This window comes from Sus scrofa, chromosome 16 (assembly GCF_000003025.6).
Source record: "Sus scrofa isolate TJ Tabasco breed Duroc chromosome 16, Sscrofa11.1, whole genome shotgun sequence".
In the NCBI taxonomy this organism is placed as follows: Eukaryota; Metazoa; Chordata; class Mammalia; order Artiodactyla; family Suidae; genus Sus; species Sus scrofa.
In genome coordinates, this window is record NC_010458.4 from 66,160,877 (window position 1) to 66,178,258 (window position 17,382).

A 17,382-nucleotide genomic window follows, 5' to 3' on the forward strand; every position below is an offset into this window, starting at 1 on the left:
CACTCTGAGTCACTCATTTACATTGTAGTGGTTTTCTTTTGTAAATTCTTGGTCAGATTCCTTCTGATTGTGGTGTGACTCCTTTTCCAGAGAAAGCGGTGAGGCTTAAGAAAAGCAGTGGAGTTCTTGCTGTGGCGCAGTGGTTTAGGAATCTGACTACAGTGGCTTGGGTTGCTGCAGAGGTATGGGTTTGATCCCCAGCCTGGGTGATTCAGTGTCCCTGCAAGCATAGGGCACAGCTGTGGCTTGAATTCATTTCCTGGCTTTGGAACTTCCACATGCTGTGGGTGTGGCTAGAAAACGAAAAATTTTTTTTTTTTAGTTTAAAAAATGTACACAATGTAATACTACTCAGCCATACAAAATAATGAAATAATGCCATTTTGCAGCAACATGCATGCAACTAGAGATTCTCATACTAAGTGAAGTCAGAAAGAGAAAAACATACCACATAATATCACTTAGATGTGGTTCTAAAATGTGGCACAGGTGAACCTATTAATAGAACAGAAACAGACTCACAGACATAGAGACAGACTTGTTGCCGGGGGGGGAGGGAGTGGGATGGAGAAGAATTTGGGGTTATTAGATGTAAACTAATACATTTACAATGGATAAGCAATGAGATCCCACTGTGTAGCACAGGGAATTTTATCTAGTCTCTTCTAGACCATGATGGAAGATAGTATAAGAAAGGGAAGGTATATATATATATGTATATATACATGTATGACTGGGTCACTGTCGTACAGCAGAAATTGATACAACACTGTAAATCAACTCAAATAAAAATTTTTTTAATTAAAAAATGGCTATTGAAGCTATTCAGGTGTTATGGTGGTGGTAAGTGGGATAACTTTAACTTTTCACAGGATTTTAATATAATTGCTTTGTGCGTGGGTTACCTTTGGAAAATATTTTATTTTGGTTTTATAGTCAACCCTTAACAACAAATCTTGTAATTGTGTATTTGAATTCAAATTCTCATGCATTTGAAACCTAGTTCTTGTAAAATACACATATTTTTACACATCAATGCAATGTTGCTCTTCATTTGGTCAGCTCTGAAATATCCATGTATTTATGTACCCATACAGAACCTGTTTTTAATTTTATTATCCAAAGTGACTTGCCATTCCTTCTCACTGGCATGCTGAATTTAGTTCTTGTTCTGAAAACCCTTAACGAAGTAACAACTATATAAATGTAGGCGAAGGTCGATATATATATATATTTTTTTTCGTTTGTTTGTTTGTCTTTTTGCCTTTTCTAGGGCCACTCTCACAGCATATGGAGATTCCCAGGCTAGGGGTCCAATCAGAGCTGTAGCCACCGGCCTACGCCAGAGCCACAGCAACGCGGGATCCGAGCCGCGTCTGCAACCTACACCACAGCTCATGGCAACGCCAGATCCTCAACCCACTGAGCAAAGCCAGGGAGCGGACTTGCAACCTCATGGTTCCTAGTTGGATTTGTTAACCACTGCGCCACAACGGGAACTCCAAGGTCGATATAGTAATAACGTAGATTTTCAGTTCATTTCTTTCTCGCAAAATTCACCAGGAGATCTTAGCGAAAGTCTCTTGAACTTAGTATTGGCTAATGCTGAGGGCAGAAGCAAGGAGCCAATGCAACCGTGAGGGGGCTTTCAAAGCTGATGGCTGTCCAGACCTCAGTGAGGTCCTGCAGCGGTGGTGCCTCTCCTCGTCCCCTCCAGCAAACCTCCCACTCCAACAAAAATTCCTGGTGCCTCAGAGGCGGCCAGATAACTGCGACTCACCATGGGAGAAAGGAGTTTTCTGAACGGATGGAATTGCAGGTAAAAACTAAGGAATATGATATGTAATGATCCTAGCTGCTGTATTTGAAGCAAATGTGTTTACGAGGTACTCTGAGTGGGTGAGCTAATCGGAGCCAATTGTTTTACGGTGCGTTGAGATTCCAAGTAAGGATTGCTAGGTTTACAGAGTACTTGTTTCCCTTATTGTTGTTTTTTAGGTTTTTATTTTGAAATAATTTGAGAATTGCTGAAAAATTGCAACAATAGTACAGAGAGTTCCTGTGTTCAGCAGTTTTTTTGGTTAACGGCTTGTGTAACTGTGGTACATTTGTCAAAATAAGAAATTAACATTTTGGTACATGACTGTTAAACTGCAAGCTTTGCTTTTTTTCCTACTTACTGGCTTTTAAATTTATTTATTTTTTTGTCTTTCTAGGGCCACATCTGCAGCATATGGAGGCACCCAGGCTAGGGGTCGAATCCGAGCAGTACACCTGTGCAAAGCCACAGCAACTGGGATAGGAAGCTATGCCTGTGGCCTAAACGACAACTCATTGGAACACCAGATCCCTAACCCACTGAGAGAGGCCAGGGATCGAAACTTCATCCTCATGGATTTTAGTCAGATTGGGTTCCACTGAGCCATGACAGGGACTCCCTAAAATTTTAAATTAAGTGCTTTTTTTGAAGTTCCCCATGTGGGGCAGCGGGTTAAAGCGGTGGCATTGTCACTGCAGCAGCTCAAGTCACTGCTATGGTGTGGGTTCTTCCCCTGGCCCACAAACTTCTGCATGCCATGGGTGCAGGCAAAAAAAAAAAAAAAAAAAAAAAAAAAAAAAATTCAGTGCTTTTTGAAAAATAGAGTTAAATTAAAAGTGAGGCATTTCCGCTGTGGTTCAGCCGAAACAAATCTGACAAGCATTCCTGAGGACAAAGGTTCTATACCTGACCTCGATCAGTGGGTTAAGGATCTGGTTCATTGCCATGAACTGTGGTGTAGATCACAGACGTGGCTCAGATCCCGCGTGGATGTGGCTGGAGGCTACAGTTCCAATTAGACCCCTAGCTTGGGAATATCCATATGCCTCCCGTGTGGCCCTAAAAAAATAAAATAAAGTGAAAAGCTCTATTCCTGTGTTCTCCACTAAAATCTCCACTCCCCTGGAGCAATCCTTCTAGGCCAGCACTGTCTGGTGGAAATACAATGGCTTTTTTTTTGCTTTTTAAAATTTTCCCTATGCATAAATATTGAGCAGGTTTTATTCCCATTTCGAATAAGGCTGCAAGGAATATCCTTTATACAGAAACCTAAGTGCATTTATTTACTTCCAAGGTATAGAATTCTAGATAGGAAATTCCCGTGTCAAAGGCTATGATTGTATTTGAAATATCATGACAATAGAACAATGGTAGATTTTTAGACGAATATAACCAGTGTATTGCTAAATATATATTATCGTTCTCAAGGCAGTGATTCTTAGAAAGAAATTTATTCCAGCAATGTTCCTTTTCCTAAAAATAATTTGACTTTGGTTTTTGAAATTTGGCTTAAGAATCAATTTAAGCTAAAATACCTAGGCCGAGTGACTCTCAGGGGCCTTACTCCTTTGTAATCACAGTTATGTATTCATGCATTCATTTCCCTCTCCTATTTCCCTCCCTCCGTCCCTCCATCCATCCATCCCTCCAAGCTTGGTATCCCCCATTCCACTTTTGCTCTGATAATTGTTCTCAACTGTGGCCCAAGTGTTTTTCTTTTAGAAATCATCAACCAGGTTCAATTACTCTGTTATTTAAATCTTTTCAACAGTGTCCCCTGGGATTGGATTTCTTCTGACCTCACCAAACCCTCCGTATTCTTTATTATCATCCATACTAGTTTATTTCTGCTGCTAGAACAGATGGGGTTTTTGTCGGTTCCTGCACCTTTTTAATGAAGTTGTGTCCCATGTAGATGCTTCTTTCAGACTGTTTGCAGAGCTCTTTCTCATTTTTGAGTTTCTCTGAACACACCATCAAAAGCACCGACACCCGATCAAAAGCACCAACCGGCTCCTCTCTACTCCAGTTTATTTGCTACATAATTTATTTGATTCTGACATTCTAATTGTTTACATTTTTGCGATTTGTCTGTCATGACCCTTACCTGGAAAGTAAACTGTCATTCATCTCATAGCCCAAGGGCCTAGTGCAATGCTTGATTTGTAGTGGATGCTAAAAGAAACATTTATTGAATGAATGAAAGCGTATATGCCTGCTATTTTGGAAACTCCAGCCATCTTACAGGTGCCACAGATAATTCACAGATTTGTAAGTTTTTCCTTCAGTGAGGTCACAGTGACCGGGGCAGCTTGATAACCAGCAAATTGTTATAATAAAAGACAATAAGCATTTGCAGACCTGCATATTAGATTCTAAGTGATACAGAAAAGCATGTTTTGGTAATTTTTTCCCCTTATCCTGGAAATACCAATCCTTTTCTTTACCACTTCTTTAACTCTATAAAATTCTAGTAGACTCATAGAATAAGGATAGCCTGGCATAAGCAGGCGCTCAAATATTAATTGGGTAAATACATGAAGTGGCACAAGTGACATGGATTCCAACAGCAAAAAACATAGAGTGACCCAATGTCTTTTCTGCTTCAGAGAAAAACATGTGCTTTGCATTATAACCCCTTGTATATTTATTAAAGCATATTTTATAATCAACCATCTTTTTAGATACTTGGTGACCTCTGAATGTTGCTATAGGCACCTTAACTTGCTTTCTTTTCTGTTTGCCTGGGATAAAGAAAAGGATGGTTGTGATTAGGCATGAAAAACACATTATATGGAGTTCCTGTTGTGGTGCAGTGGAAACAAATCCAACTAGTATCCATGAGGATGCAGGTTTGATCCTTGGCCTTGCTCTGTGGGTCAGGGATCCAGCATTGCTGTGAGCTGTGGTGTAGGTCACAGATGTGGCTTGGATCCTGTTTTTGTACTAATGTGCAGTTTGGGGACCTTTCTTCTTTTTTTTTTTTTTTTTTTGTCTTTTAGGGCCACACCTCTGGCATATGGAGGTTCCCAGGCTAGGGGTTGAATCAAAGCTGTAGCTGTCGGCCTACACCACAGCCACAGCAAAATAGGATCCAAGCAATGTCTATGACCTACACCACAGCTCATGGCAATGCCGGATTCTTTAGCCACAGAGCGAGGCCAGGGATCGAACTTGCATCCTCATGGATGCTAGTCAGATTCGTTTTTTGCTGAGTCACGATGGGAACTCCGTTTTTTATTTTCTTTAGTTAAAACATTTTGTGTATATTATATAAGCAATACATTGGTACATTCTTGTTGTAAAATGCTCAAATGAAACGTAAATATAGAGCCTTCCACTAAACGTCCCCCTTGTCTCAGCTTGCTTGCCTGCCAGAGAGTTCACTGCACAGTTTGAGCACATAAGTCTTTCCCATGGTTTTCCCATATAGATACATATGCATATACATACTCTGTCATTTGGTCTTAGTGCTTTACAAAAATGGGTTCTTGGGAAATAGATCGTTCTGTGAATTTTTTTTTTTTTAACTTATCGTTTCTTGGAAAGAGTTCCATGTGAGTGTCCCAATAAAATGTTGACTTTCTTTTTCAACATACGTAGTTAATCAGCAGAGGGTTCTTTTGCCATTGTGTTAGGTCTCCATGCTCACCACCAACATGGTGCCTTGACAAAAGTTTTGACAGAGCTCACATTACATTTTGAATAATTGCTACTAGCACAAGAGTTCACTTGGTCCCTAAGTCCTGTGGTCTTGGTTTGGGGAAGTACTGAGTTCTTTTGAAAACTCCCAGAACCCTGACAACCCAATGCTCTTAACTTTTTTGATCCACTTTCCCTAAAATGGATGGAGATTCCTGTCTCACAGGCATGTGATAAAGCACCGGGCCACACTGGTTGAAAGTGAAAGTTTTCACCCCCCAAACAAATCTTTGTTGTTGTCAGTGTATTTAGTGGAAAACATTATTGTGGTTTCAGGGAGGAGGAAAAAGGACCCATTGTCTCATAATCTTGTGAAATGTTCTGCTTTACCCAAGGTAATGCCCTCTAGCTGTGTGAGCTGGAACTCACAACTTGAGCATTCATTGAGGTGGTATTTTAACACTTGGAAGATGGATGTAAATTACAACGTGGCACAGTGTAGCATGACTCCATTCTTTTTAAAATTGAAGAAGAGTTGATTTATAACATTGTGTTAATTTTAGGTGTAGAGAAAAGTGATTCAGTTATCTATCTATCTATCTATCTACCTATCTATGTAGATATACATGTATATATTTGAGACTATTTTCCATTATAGGTTATTACAAGATAATTAACACAGTTTCCTATGCTGTAAGTAAATCCTTGTTGCTTTTCTATTTTATATATGGTAGTGTGTATCTGTGAATCCCATGCTCCTAATTTATCCCTCCCCCCACTTTTCCTTTGCAAATTCCTTAGTTTGTTTTCAATGATGACTTCATTCTTATTAAAGGTGGTAATTTGGGAGTTCCTGTTGTGGCTCATCAGGTTAAGAACCAAATATAGAGCCTTCGAGGATGTGGGTTCAGTCCCTGGCCTCGCTCATCAGGTTAAGGATCCAGCATTGCTGCAAGCTGTGGTGTAGGTTGCAGATGAGGCTTGGAACTGGTGTTGTTGTGGCTGTGGCTTAGGCCTGCAGCTGCAGTTGCAGCTCCAGGCTGGGAACTTCCAGATGCTGCAGCTCTGGCCCTAAAAAGAAAAAAAAAGAAAAGATGGAGGCTGTTTTCCTACACTTTAAAGGGCAGAGACTATTCCGTTTGCTTTGTCTATTTAGAATATTCCATTGCTTAGTATGGGGTGCTTGACAAATATTTGGTGAAATAATATTTTTTGAGGGATAAGAACAGTGGAGAAGTGTAGGTGAACCTGGCTTTCACTTCTGCTTTTGTCCTGAGAGACTTCTGTGGGTCTCCTCCTCAGTTTCTCTCTTTGGTCTTCAGTTTATTCATCTATAAATCTAGGGATTTGGCCCTAGGTAGTCTAAGGTTCCTTCATATACAAACAGTCTCAAAGTCTATATAATTTTTCAGGCCTAGAGTTTGACCCCAAATCAAGATCTGTGCTGAATCTTTTCAGAAACAGCCTACATAAAAAAGAATAAAATAGGAGTTCCTGTCTTGGCTCATTGGAAATGAATCTAACTAGCATCCATGAGGATGCAGGTTCGATCCCTGGCCTTGCTCAGTGGGTTAAGGATCTGGTATTGCTGTGAGCTGTGGTGTAAGTTGCCAACACGGCTCAGATCCGGCGTTGCTGTGGTTGTGGTGTAGGCCAGCAGCTACAGCTATGATTCAACCACTAGCCTGAGAACCTCCATATGCTGTGAGCGTGACCCTAAAAACGAAAAAAAAAAAAAGAAAAAGAAAAAAAAAAGAATAAAAATACCTAGGAATATACTAAGGTATTCCAAAACCTGCACTTGGAAAACTGTGACAGAGACTGAAGATGACTCAAATGGAAAGTTGGGCTGTGTTCTTGGATTGGAAGAATTAAAATTGTTAAAATGATCGTATTGCCCAAGGTAATCTACAGATCAGTACAATCCCTATCAAAATACAAATGGCCTTTCTCAAAGAATAGAAACAAATAATTGTAAAATTTGTATGAAAATATGAAAAGACCCTGAATAGCAAACAATCTTGAGAAAAAAAAACAGAGCTGGAAGTATCATGCTCCCTGATTTCAGACTTCACTACAAAGCTTTAGTAATCAAACAATACGGTACAGGCACAAAACCATACACATAGACCAATGGAACAGAATAGAGAGCCCAGAAACACCCATACACTTATGGTCAATTAGACTATGACAAAGGAGGCAAGAATATGCAATGGAGGAAAGACAGTCTTCAGTCAGTGGTGCTGGGAAAACTGAACAGCTACATTAAAAGAATGAAATTAGTAGATCTTTAATATGACATGCAAAGATAAACTCTAAATGGTCTAAATATAAGACCAACCATAAAACTCCCAAAAGAAATCCTAGGCAGAACACTCTCTGACATAAACTGTAGCAATATCTTTTTGCTTCTGTCTCCTAAAGCAATGGAGACAAAAGCACAAATGAACAACTAGGACCTAAGGAAACTTAAAAGCTTTTGCACACCAGAGAAAACCATCACCAAAAAAAGAACATAGTAAGTAGGATAAAATAGTTTCTTTTTTTTTTTTTTTTGTGCCATTTTGTGGGCTGCTCCTGTGGCATATGGAGGTTCGCAGGCTAGGGATTGAATCGCAGCTGTAGCTGCCGGCTTACACCACAGCCGCAGCAACTCAGGATCCAAGCTGAGTCTGCAACCCACACCACAGCTCACGGCAACACTGGACCCTTAACCCACTGAGCAAGGCCAGGGATCAAACCCGCAACCTCATGGTTCCTAGTTGGATTCATTAACCACTGAGCCACGACAGGAACTTGGGGATAAAATATTTCCGAATGATATAACCAATTATGGGTTAATATCCAAAATACATAAATAGCTCATACAACTCAACATCAAAATCAAAACCAAAAAAAAAAAAAAAAACCCACGAACAACCCTATTAAGAATATGCAGAACTGACTGAATAAACATGTTTCCAAAGAGGACATGCAGTGGGACAACCAACAGGCACAGGAGATGTTCCATATTGCTCATCATCAGGGAAATGCAAATCAAAATCGCAGTGAGATAGCACCTCCCACCTGTCGGAATGGCTTTCAGAAGGAACACAAAAATAAATGTTGGTGAGGATGTGGAGCAAAGGGAATATTGTACACTGTTGGTGGGAAGGTAAATTTGTTGCAGGAAGGGGGACCCCTTCCAGGGCCTGAGTGTGGGCTCTTGTCTAACACTTAGAAATGAATTGTTTGAGGAGGCACAAGTGCTGACCAAGCAAGAGACTTTATTGGGAAGGGCGCTTGGGTGGAGAGCAGCAGGGTAAGGAAATCCAGGAGGACTCCTCTGCCATGTGGGTCGCAGGCTCCAGTTTCATGGGAATGGGATTGATTTCTGGGTTGCCTCTGGCCAATCATCTTACTTGGTCGGCCCAGGGTCCCTCTAGGTGGCACGCACATCTCTCAGCCCAGATGGATTCCAGCACCTAGGATCCTGGGAGTTTGGTTGTCTCCTCCCTCTCCTTTTGACCCCTCTCTATCATCCCAGTTAGTCCTCAGGGCAGCACCCCTTCCTTATCAGGGCCTCTTGTTGTGAGACAACACATGTAAGCAGTTATTATCCTGTCTGGCCAAGGTGTGCTGTTTCGGTCAGTGGTCCTCTAAAAAATTCAGGCAGCTGCTCTGCAAAACAGTATGTAGGTTTTTCAAAAAGCGAAAAAGTAGAACTACAGTGTGATCAAGTAATTCCACTCTTGGAAATATATCTAAAAAAGTCAAAAGCATGAATTTGAAAAGATACATGCACCCCAGTGTTCATAGCAGCATTATTTACAGTTGCCAAGACATGGAAGCAACCTAAGTGTCCATCAACAGGATAAAGAAAATATGATATATGTGTACAATGGAATTTCACTCAGCCACAAATAATAAGAATTTTGCCATTTGCAGTAACACGGATGGGCTTGGAGGGTATTATGTTACATGAGGTAAATCAAACAGAAATACAAATACTGTATTATATTATTTATATGTGGAATCTAAAAAAATGAACAAGTCAATATAAGCAAAAAAGGAAACAGATTCACAGATACAAAGGACAAACTAGCGATTGCCAGTGGGGAGAAGTGAGGTTGGCATTAAGAGATATAAACTACTATGCATAAAATAAACTACAAGGTTATAGTACGACACAAGGCATATAGTCAATATTTTATAACAACTATAAATGAAGTATAACCTTTAAAAATTATGGGGTTCCCCTGTGGCACAGTGGGTTAAGGATCCAGCATTGTCACTAGAGTGGCTTGGGTTGCTGCTGTGGCACGTGTTCAATCCGCATGCTGTAGGCGCAGCCAAAAAATATTGTGAAGTATTGCATTGTAACTTATATAATATTGTATGCCAATGATATGTCAAAAAAATAAATACAAGCAAGCAGCCTAGCAGAGAACAAATACTATTCCAGCCCACTAAGATCTCCTGGTAAACTATTTATGTGGTTCAAATCCAGCAAAAAGATTGGTATACTGGTAAGTCTGACTTTTGTTTGTTTGTTTTGCTTTTTAGGGCTGCACCCGAGGCATATGGAAGTTCCCAGGCTAGGGGTCGAATCAGAGCTACAGTTACCCACCTATTCCCAGGCTAGGGGTCGAATCAGAGCTACAGTTACCCACCTAGGCCACAGCCACAGCCACACAGGATTGGAGCCATGTCTGTGACCTACACCACAGCTCACAGCAATGCTGGATCCTTAACCTACGAGCCAGGCCAGGGATCAAACCCACATCCTCAAGGAATCTAGTCGGGTTGTTTCCTCTAGGCCACAAGAGGAACTTCTGGAGAAGCCTGTCTTTTAAAGATACTTTTCAACATTCTTATGTAAAGGTGTGGCAAAGAGATAAAGAATAGATTTGTGTCTTTATCCACAGAGAAAAGAGAAAGGATCAGTGACAAACGACCAGAGGAGCTGGAAAACCACCTCCTGACTCACCGGGTAAGTAAAATCCTCTGGCAATTTAGGCTGAAGAGAAACTCAGAACTTTGCTGCTTGAACTTTCTCAGTATAAGATGGGATATTAGGACAATGATGACTGAGCCAATAGAAATACACATAAAATAGAGTTCTTTGGATTTCTTTGGCAACTTCAGTGAGGGGAACAGAAGGAGAAGAGAAACTTCTGCAGCATAGATTTGGAGGAAGGCGTACCTTTAGGCTTCCTTGGAAACTCTGTGACTGTAGGGTCAATGCTTCCTGTGGCTGAGCCTCCCCTCACCTGTCAGATGGGTATTATATAATCTCAAAGAAATGGGAGTGCGTCTGGAGCACAGCTATGTTAGCAGCTTTATTCACTGACGTCTGCGATGGGTAAAGTATAAATATTTGTAAAGTGAAAGAGAGGAGCCTGGTATGGCTTCTGACTTGTGCAGAAGAAATGCGAGAAATTCCTGAGCTTGGCAGTTCCCATGGTGGCTCAGTGGAAACGAATCTGACTAGCATCTTTGAGGACATACGTTCGACCCCTGGCTTTGCTCAGTGGGTTAAGGATCCGGAGTTGATGTGCGCTGTGGTGTAGGTTGCAGATGCGGCTTGGATCTGGTGGTGTTGTGGCTATGGTGTAGGCCAGCAGCTCCAGTTCCCTACCCTGGGAACCTCCATATGCTGCAGGTATGGTCCTAAAGACAAAAAAAAAAAAAAAAAAAAAAAAAAAAAAAAGAAATTTCTGAGCTTGCAAAAGACTAGCAGGTACTAAGGTTTGGTTTGGTTGAGGTTTTGTGAGGCTTGGGAGAGAAGGGTGTGGCCACCTTGGGAAGGTGGACAGCTTTTAGACTTGGATTTTGGCCTTTGATAAGCCATTGAATGCTTTAGGGTGAGGAAGATTTTGATTAGATTATTTAGATACTAGAGGAGAGTAAAAAAATAGGTTCTTAGATGTGGGTTCTCCCCCACAGTCTGCAGCTGCATCTAGCTGGAGAATTTCAACCTTTTGGGCTGCGCACGCTTCCATGACTGCTACCTATAGTGACACCACCTCAGTGCTTCCAAATGGTCATGCTTACTCCCTAGTCTGTTTGCTCTTGATATGCTATTGCTGTCTAAGTGGAATCCCCTAACTGGGCATTCGATTCTGTCCCTCCACTGTTGCACAAATTTTTGCCCTCCCAAATCGATTTTTCTTCACTCAATAATCTCCAGATCATACAAACATGATTTTTTTTTTAATCATTTTGAGAAAATTTTCACTTACCCTTATTTCCTAATTCTTCTTCGTCTTTTTTTTTTTTTTTTGTCTTTTCTAGGGCTGCAGCCACGGCATATGGAGGTTCCCAGGCTAGGGGTCTAATCACAGCTGTAGCCACTGGCCTATGCCACAGCCACAGCAACTGGGATCCGAGCCACGTCTGCGACCTACAACACAGCTCACAGCAATGCCGGATCCTTAACCCACTGAGCAAGGGCAGGGATCAAACCCGCAATTACATGGCTCCTTAACCCCGAACCACAACAGGAACTCCTTCTTTTTTTTTTTTCTTTTTTTTTGATGCAAAATTCCTTGCAAGAATTCCCTGCTTTCAATTTTCAATTCTCTTTTTTGTTTTTAATAACTGCACTCACAACTTGCCGAAATTCTCAGGCCAGGGATGGAATCTGAGCCCCAGCTGTGACCTACGCTGCAGCAGTGGCCTCAGGTGGATCCTTAACCCTTAACCCACTGCGTCGGGCTGGGGATTGAACCCACACCTCTGAAGCAATCCCAGTTGCTGCAGTTGGATGCTTAACCCATTGCACCACAGCAGGGACTCCTCAGTTCTCTTTTGATTTTCCTTTTCCTTGTAAACCTTTTTCCTGAGGTGTTACATTCATAGGGAAAACAATCTTCCCTAAAATCTTCCCTACTCTCCACTGAAATTACTTTTGTCAAGGTCGTTAATGATCTCCAGGTTGCTCAGTCCTTGATGTTGCCGAAAATCAGCCTTGTCCTCAAGTGCCCAACAGAAACATGGAGATAGAGCTTGGGGCAAAGGAGGAAAAAAATAGCTTTATTCTTTGCCAGGCAAAGGAGGCCACAGCAGGCTAATGCCCTAAAGACTGTACCCTCCTTTGGGAGAGAATAGGAGGTGCTGTTATAGTTTTGGAGTGGAAAATGGGGCCGCAGATAAGCATTGGGGAAGATGCTATTTTTCATTCTTCCAAGCTGGTGTTTAGTGGCCTAAGATCTGGTTCTGGTGATCCTCCTCTCTGGCTTTCTTTTGTTGGGGATTTTAGTTCTGCAGAACTCAAAAATATTGTTGTGTATATTCCTCGAAGAGGAACCAGGGCCCTGTCGCAAGAGCACAGTAATGTTTCTTGATTTCTCCTCACTTGTGTCTGCATCTCCTCCCTTCCCTGATTAGCAACTGTTTGAACCTGCCCTTTGGAACACAGGGAAGGTCATGGAGGCTAAAGCTTATTCCCTAGAAACAAATGGGGGACACAGAATAGCTTGTGCCCAGGAGCCCCACAGAGTCCTACTCAGTTTCGTACACATGCACTAGGGCTCATTTCCACGTGGAGTGAGCAGCTGGAAATTCATGTTTGGTGCCTGAGCCATATTCCTCCACTGCAACATTCCTTCAAGGGGTCACAAAGTCGACTCTAAAGATTAGTGAGTTATGGAGTTGAAAATATCAAATTAAAAAAAACATCCATTGTGCCGTTTAGGAGCCTTTAGGACACAGTGGGGCTCTCAGGAGAGATGGGCTTGTCAGAAAATTTAATCCTACAGAATTGTTATTTCGCATTGCTGAGCCTTGGTCCCATGTCTGTTTCTTGGCTCTTACTCATCATCTCCACTCAAAACACCCTCTGCCCCTTCCTCCATTCTCCAGATATGAACCTCACCTGTCACTTTTCCAAGAGATCCCTCTCACTCCCCTTCTCACTCCCTCAGTCAACTCCTCTTGCCTTTGTGCTTCCAGAGTTTATTCATTCAGTCGATACCTATTGGGTTTCTAACAGGGGATAGAGCAGAGAACAAAAAGGGGGAGGCCTGCTTTAAAGAGTGTTGAGTGCTGTCCACCCCAGTAGCTGTGTTTGGCTATTAAAATTAAAATCTGGAGTTCCCGTTGTAGCGCAGTGGTTAACGAATCCGACTAGGAACCATGAGGTTGGGGGTTTGATCCCTGCCCTTGCTCAGTGGGTCAAGGTTCCGGCGTTGCCGTGAGCTGTGGTGTAGGTCACAGACGCGGCTTGGATCCTGCGTTGCTGTGGCTCTGGCGTAGGCTGGTGGTTACAGCTCCGATTTGACCCCTAGCCCGGGAACCTCCATATGCCGCAGGAGCGGCCCAAGAAATGGCAAAAAGACCAAAAAAAAAAAATAATAATAATAATAATAATAACAAATAAATAAATAAATAAAATTAAAATCTAATTCAATGAAAACAAATTTAACTTCTTAGTTGTAATAGTTACACTTCAAATGCTTGCACAACACCCTCCAGCATCACTGTCTAAGAGGGAAGAGGAAGAGTTTCTGTTATGGCTCAGTGGTTAACGAAACCTACTAGTATCCATGAGGACGAGAGTTCCATCCCTGGCCTCACTCAGTGGGTTAAGGATCTGGCGTTGCCATGAGCTGTGGTGTAGGTCATAGAGTTGGCCCAGATCTGGCATTGCTGTGGCTGTGGTGTAGCCTGGCAGTTATAGCTCTGATTCAACCCCTAGCCTGGGAACCTCCATATGCTATGGGAACAGCCCTAAAAAAAAGAAAAAAAAAAAAAAAGAGGGAAGAGGGATGGATCACACACATACACTCATACATTCACACAAATATGTCATAGGAAACAAAGTAATAAACACTGTGCAGAGAACTGAAACAGAGAGTGGCTCTGTTAAATAGAGGACCAGTGGGAGGTCTGGGAAGGTGACATTTAAGCAGGGGTCAGAATGAAGAGAAGAAATCTGAAAATGGTGGCATGAAGGAATGGGGATCTAGGCAGAAGCACCTGCAGGGAAAAGGTCCTAAAGCAGGGATCCATTTGAAAGAACCCCATGTGGCTGGATCCCTGTGGGCCGGGAGAGAGCGGGAGAAGAAATCTGAGAGGTGGGCAGGGGCCATGTCACAGGGGTTTGCACATCTGGGTAAAAGTTAGAATTTTTTTTTTTTCTTTCTGAAAGAATCACGGGAGGGTTATAAGTCAGGGAGTAACACGGTCTGAATGTATATTTATTATTTATATTGTTCTGCCCAATTGGATTAGTCGCTTATTTACCTGTTTCTCTGCCTGGCTGCACAACTCTAGAGTTTTCTCATTCTTAGTGTATTGAATCCTGCCCCATTAGCCTCAATATATTAGTGATAAGTGTGGTAGAATTGAAGTCAATTAGAAAAATTCTATCACTGACCTACCGAGCTTTGGCCAAGTGTCAGAGTATAGCAAAAGTAGACATGAAGGAGTTCCCATCGTGGCGCAGTGGTTAATGAATCCGACTGGGAACCATGAGGTTTTGGGTTCCATCCCTGGGCTTGATCGGTGGGTTAAGGATCTGGCGTTGCCGTGAGCTGTTGTGTAGGTTGAGATGTGGCTCAGATCCCATGTGGCTGTGAGCTTGTGGCTGTGGCTGGAAGATGTGGCTCTGATTCGACCCCTAGCCTGGGAACCTCCATATGCCTCACATGCGGCCCTAAAAATAAAAAAGATTAAAAAAAAAAGAGAGAGACATAAGATGTTTTGTTCCCAAATAAGTAAGGCATGACCTAGTTCAATGTGAGGCATTTCCGAATTTGTCCCCCCACCTTTGGTGATAACTGAAGTGAAGTCAATAGTGTCCCTTCAAGAGCATACAGGCAGAGAACAAGAGGAAAAGAGGTATCCAGAAATAAGCTTAGAGAGTTCCCATCCCGGCTTAGCAGTTAACAAACCCGACTTGTATCTATGAAGATGCAGGTTCGATCCCTGGCCTCGTTTATTGGGTTAGGGATCCGGCATTGCCATGAGCTGTGGTGTAGGTCGTAGACATGGCTCGGATCCTGTGTTGCTGTGGCTGTGGTGTAGGCTGGCAGCTACAGCTTTGATTCAACCCCTAGCCTGGGAAATTCCATATGCCACAGGTTTGGCCCTAAAAAGATAAAAGACAACAAAACAACAAAAAAAAACAAAGCCAGAAATGAGCTTGTTCCTTGTAGAACTCCTTTTGTTACCTAGCTGACTTCAAGTGCATGGCCTCATCAAGCTAGGAGGGCGATTAAAGGCATGGGGTGCAACCACTTCATTTTGTGGAAGAGGTGAATTTCAGCAAATAGTTCAGCCGAGAGCCTGTGTGAAGGCCCGGTAACGAGATGAGCTTGTGTTCCGAGTAGGTGGGGGAAGGTCTGAGGAAAGGGCCTCCTCCGGCCAAGACCTTCTTCAGAGACTGAAGCATCCCCAGGCAGGGCTGACACGGGGGCCAGCTAGCCAGACAGCTGAGGGGAAGACTAGGACAGACTTGGTGCAGCTATTTCATTTTACTTCACAGAGAAAAATCAAAACACTGAGTTCTCACATGAGTTCTCTGGATTTTTCACTTTTGGCCTTTAATTGAGATTTTTTTTTTTTTTTTAATTTGTCTTTTTAGGGCCTCACCTGCAGCATATGGAAGTTCCCAGACCAAGTTGAATTGGAGCCTCAGCTGCCGGCCTACACCACAGCCACTGCAACACAGGATCCAAGCACCATCTGTGACCTACACCAGAGTTCACCTCAATGCTGGATCCTTAACCCACTGGGCAAGGCCAGGGATCAAACCCACATCTTCATGGATACTAGTCGGGTTTGTTACCACTGAGCAGGACCTCTGAGAAATAATTTTTTTTTTGGAATCTGATTTTATTTTATTATTATTTTTTTTAATAATTTTTTTATTTTCCCACTGTACAGCAAGGGGGTCAGGTTATCCTTACATGTATACATTACAATTACATTTCCCCCCCCACCCTTTGTTCTGTTGCAACATGAGTATCTAGACAAAGTTGAGAAATAAATTTTTAAACACTTTGTACCACGCACTTCTACAGGCCAGATGGAGTATGTGGGCCACCAGGCTTTAGGTATCTTTCAAGTTCAGAAGCTGCTAGGGTCAGGGGTTCATATTTCTGTGCAGTGCAGGACCCATGGCCACAGGATGCTAAGGCCATCATCAGCTCCAGGAAGCCTTCATGGGCTGCAAGAAGCCTGGAAATGGAGGAAGTTCCCACGTGGCAAAGCTGATTAAGGATCTAGCATTGCCATTGCTGTGGTGCACGTTGCAACTGCTATGCAGGTTTGATCCCTGGCCTCTGAACTTCCACATGCCGTGGGAGAGGCCCCCCCAAAAAGCCTAGAAGTGGAGCATCAGCGCTTCCCTGGGAGTGGGTCACTGAATCTTTAGACCAGAAGGGGACTTAATGAAATACTAAGCAGGCTTACGCATATTTGTGTGGTTTAATGATTATGAGCAAAAGTCAGAAGACCTCATCTGGAATCGAGGCTCATTTAACCTCTCCAAGCCTCAGCACCCTCCTCCATGAATGAAGTGAGTAATAGCGCCCACCTAACGGGTTCTTCGAGGATTAAATGCATGCACAGAACATGCTACACAGGTCTCCACAAACCTTGGCCAATATCAGTGTCAAGTTTAGTCTCCTAAGTTCTCCCACAGCCTTTTTGCTAACAATTCTTTGAGGGAGGCAGAGCAAGTATTTTTAGCGCTGTTTTTCAAATGAAGATATCAGGGCTTGGAGGAGCTCTGTAAACTTCAGAGACACCCTTCTTTGCAAGTGGCAGAGCTGGGATTTGAATCCACAAGTGGTCCAGACTCGGCTTCGTAGCACTTTCTGCTGATATCACTCATTAGTGGTCTGCATCACTGCTTCCTGTAGCATGAATGGGGAGGCATAGTCATTTACATTTTGGCTTAATTTTTGTGTCATCTAAAGAATGTCGAGGGC

The 17,382-nt window shown here is 42.5% G+C and overlaps 1 protein-coding gene across 1 annotated transcript in view; it reads left to right on the top strand.

The window, feature by feature from the left end:
- HAVCR1 (hepatitis A virus cellular receptor 1) overlaps nt 1,442-17,382 on the top strand; it is a 46,551-nt gene continuing 30,610 nt past the window's right edge. The window contains exons 1-2 of the mRNA XM_021076535.1: nt 1,442-1,819; nt 10,369-10,433. The gene's annotated coding sequence lies outside the window, so the exon portion shown is untranslated. The remainder of the gene's footprint in view (nt 1,820-10,368; nt 10,434-17,382) is intronic.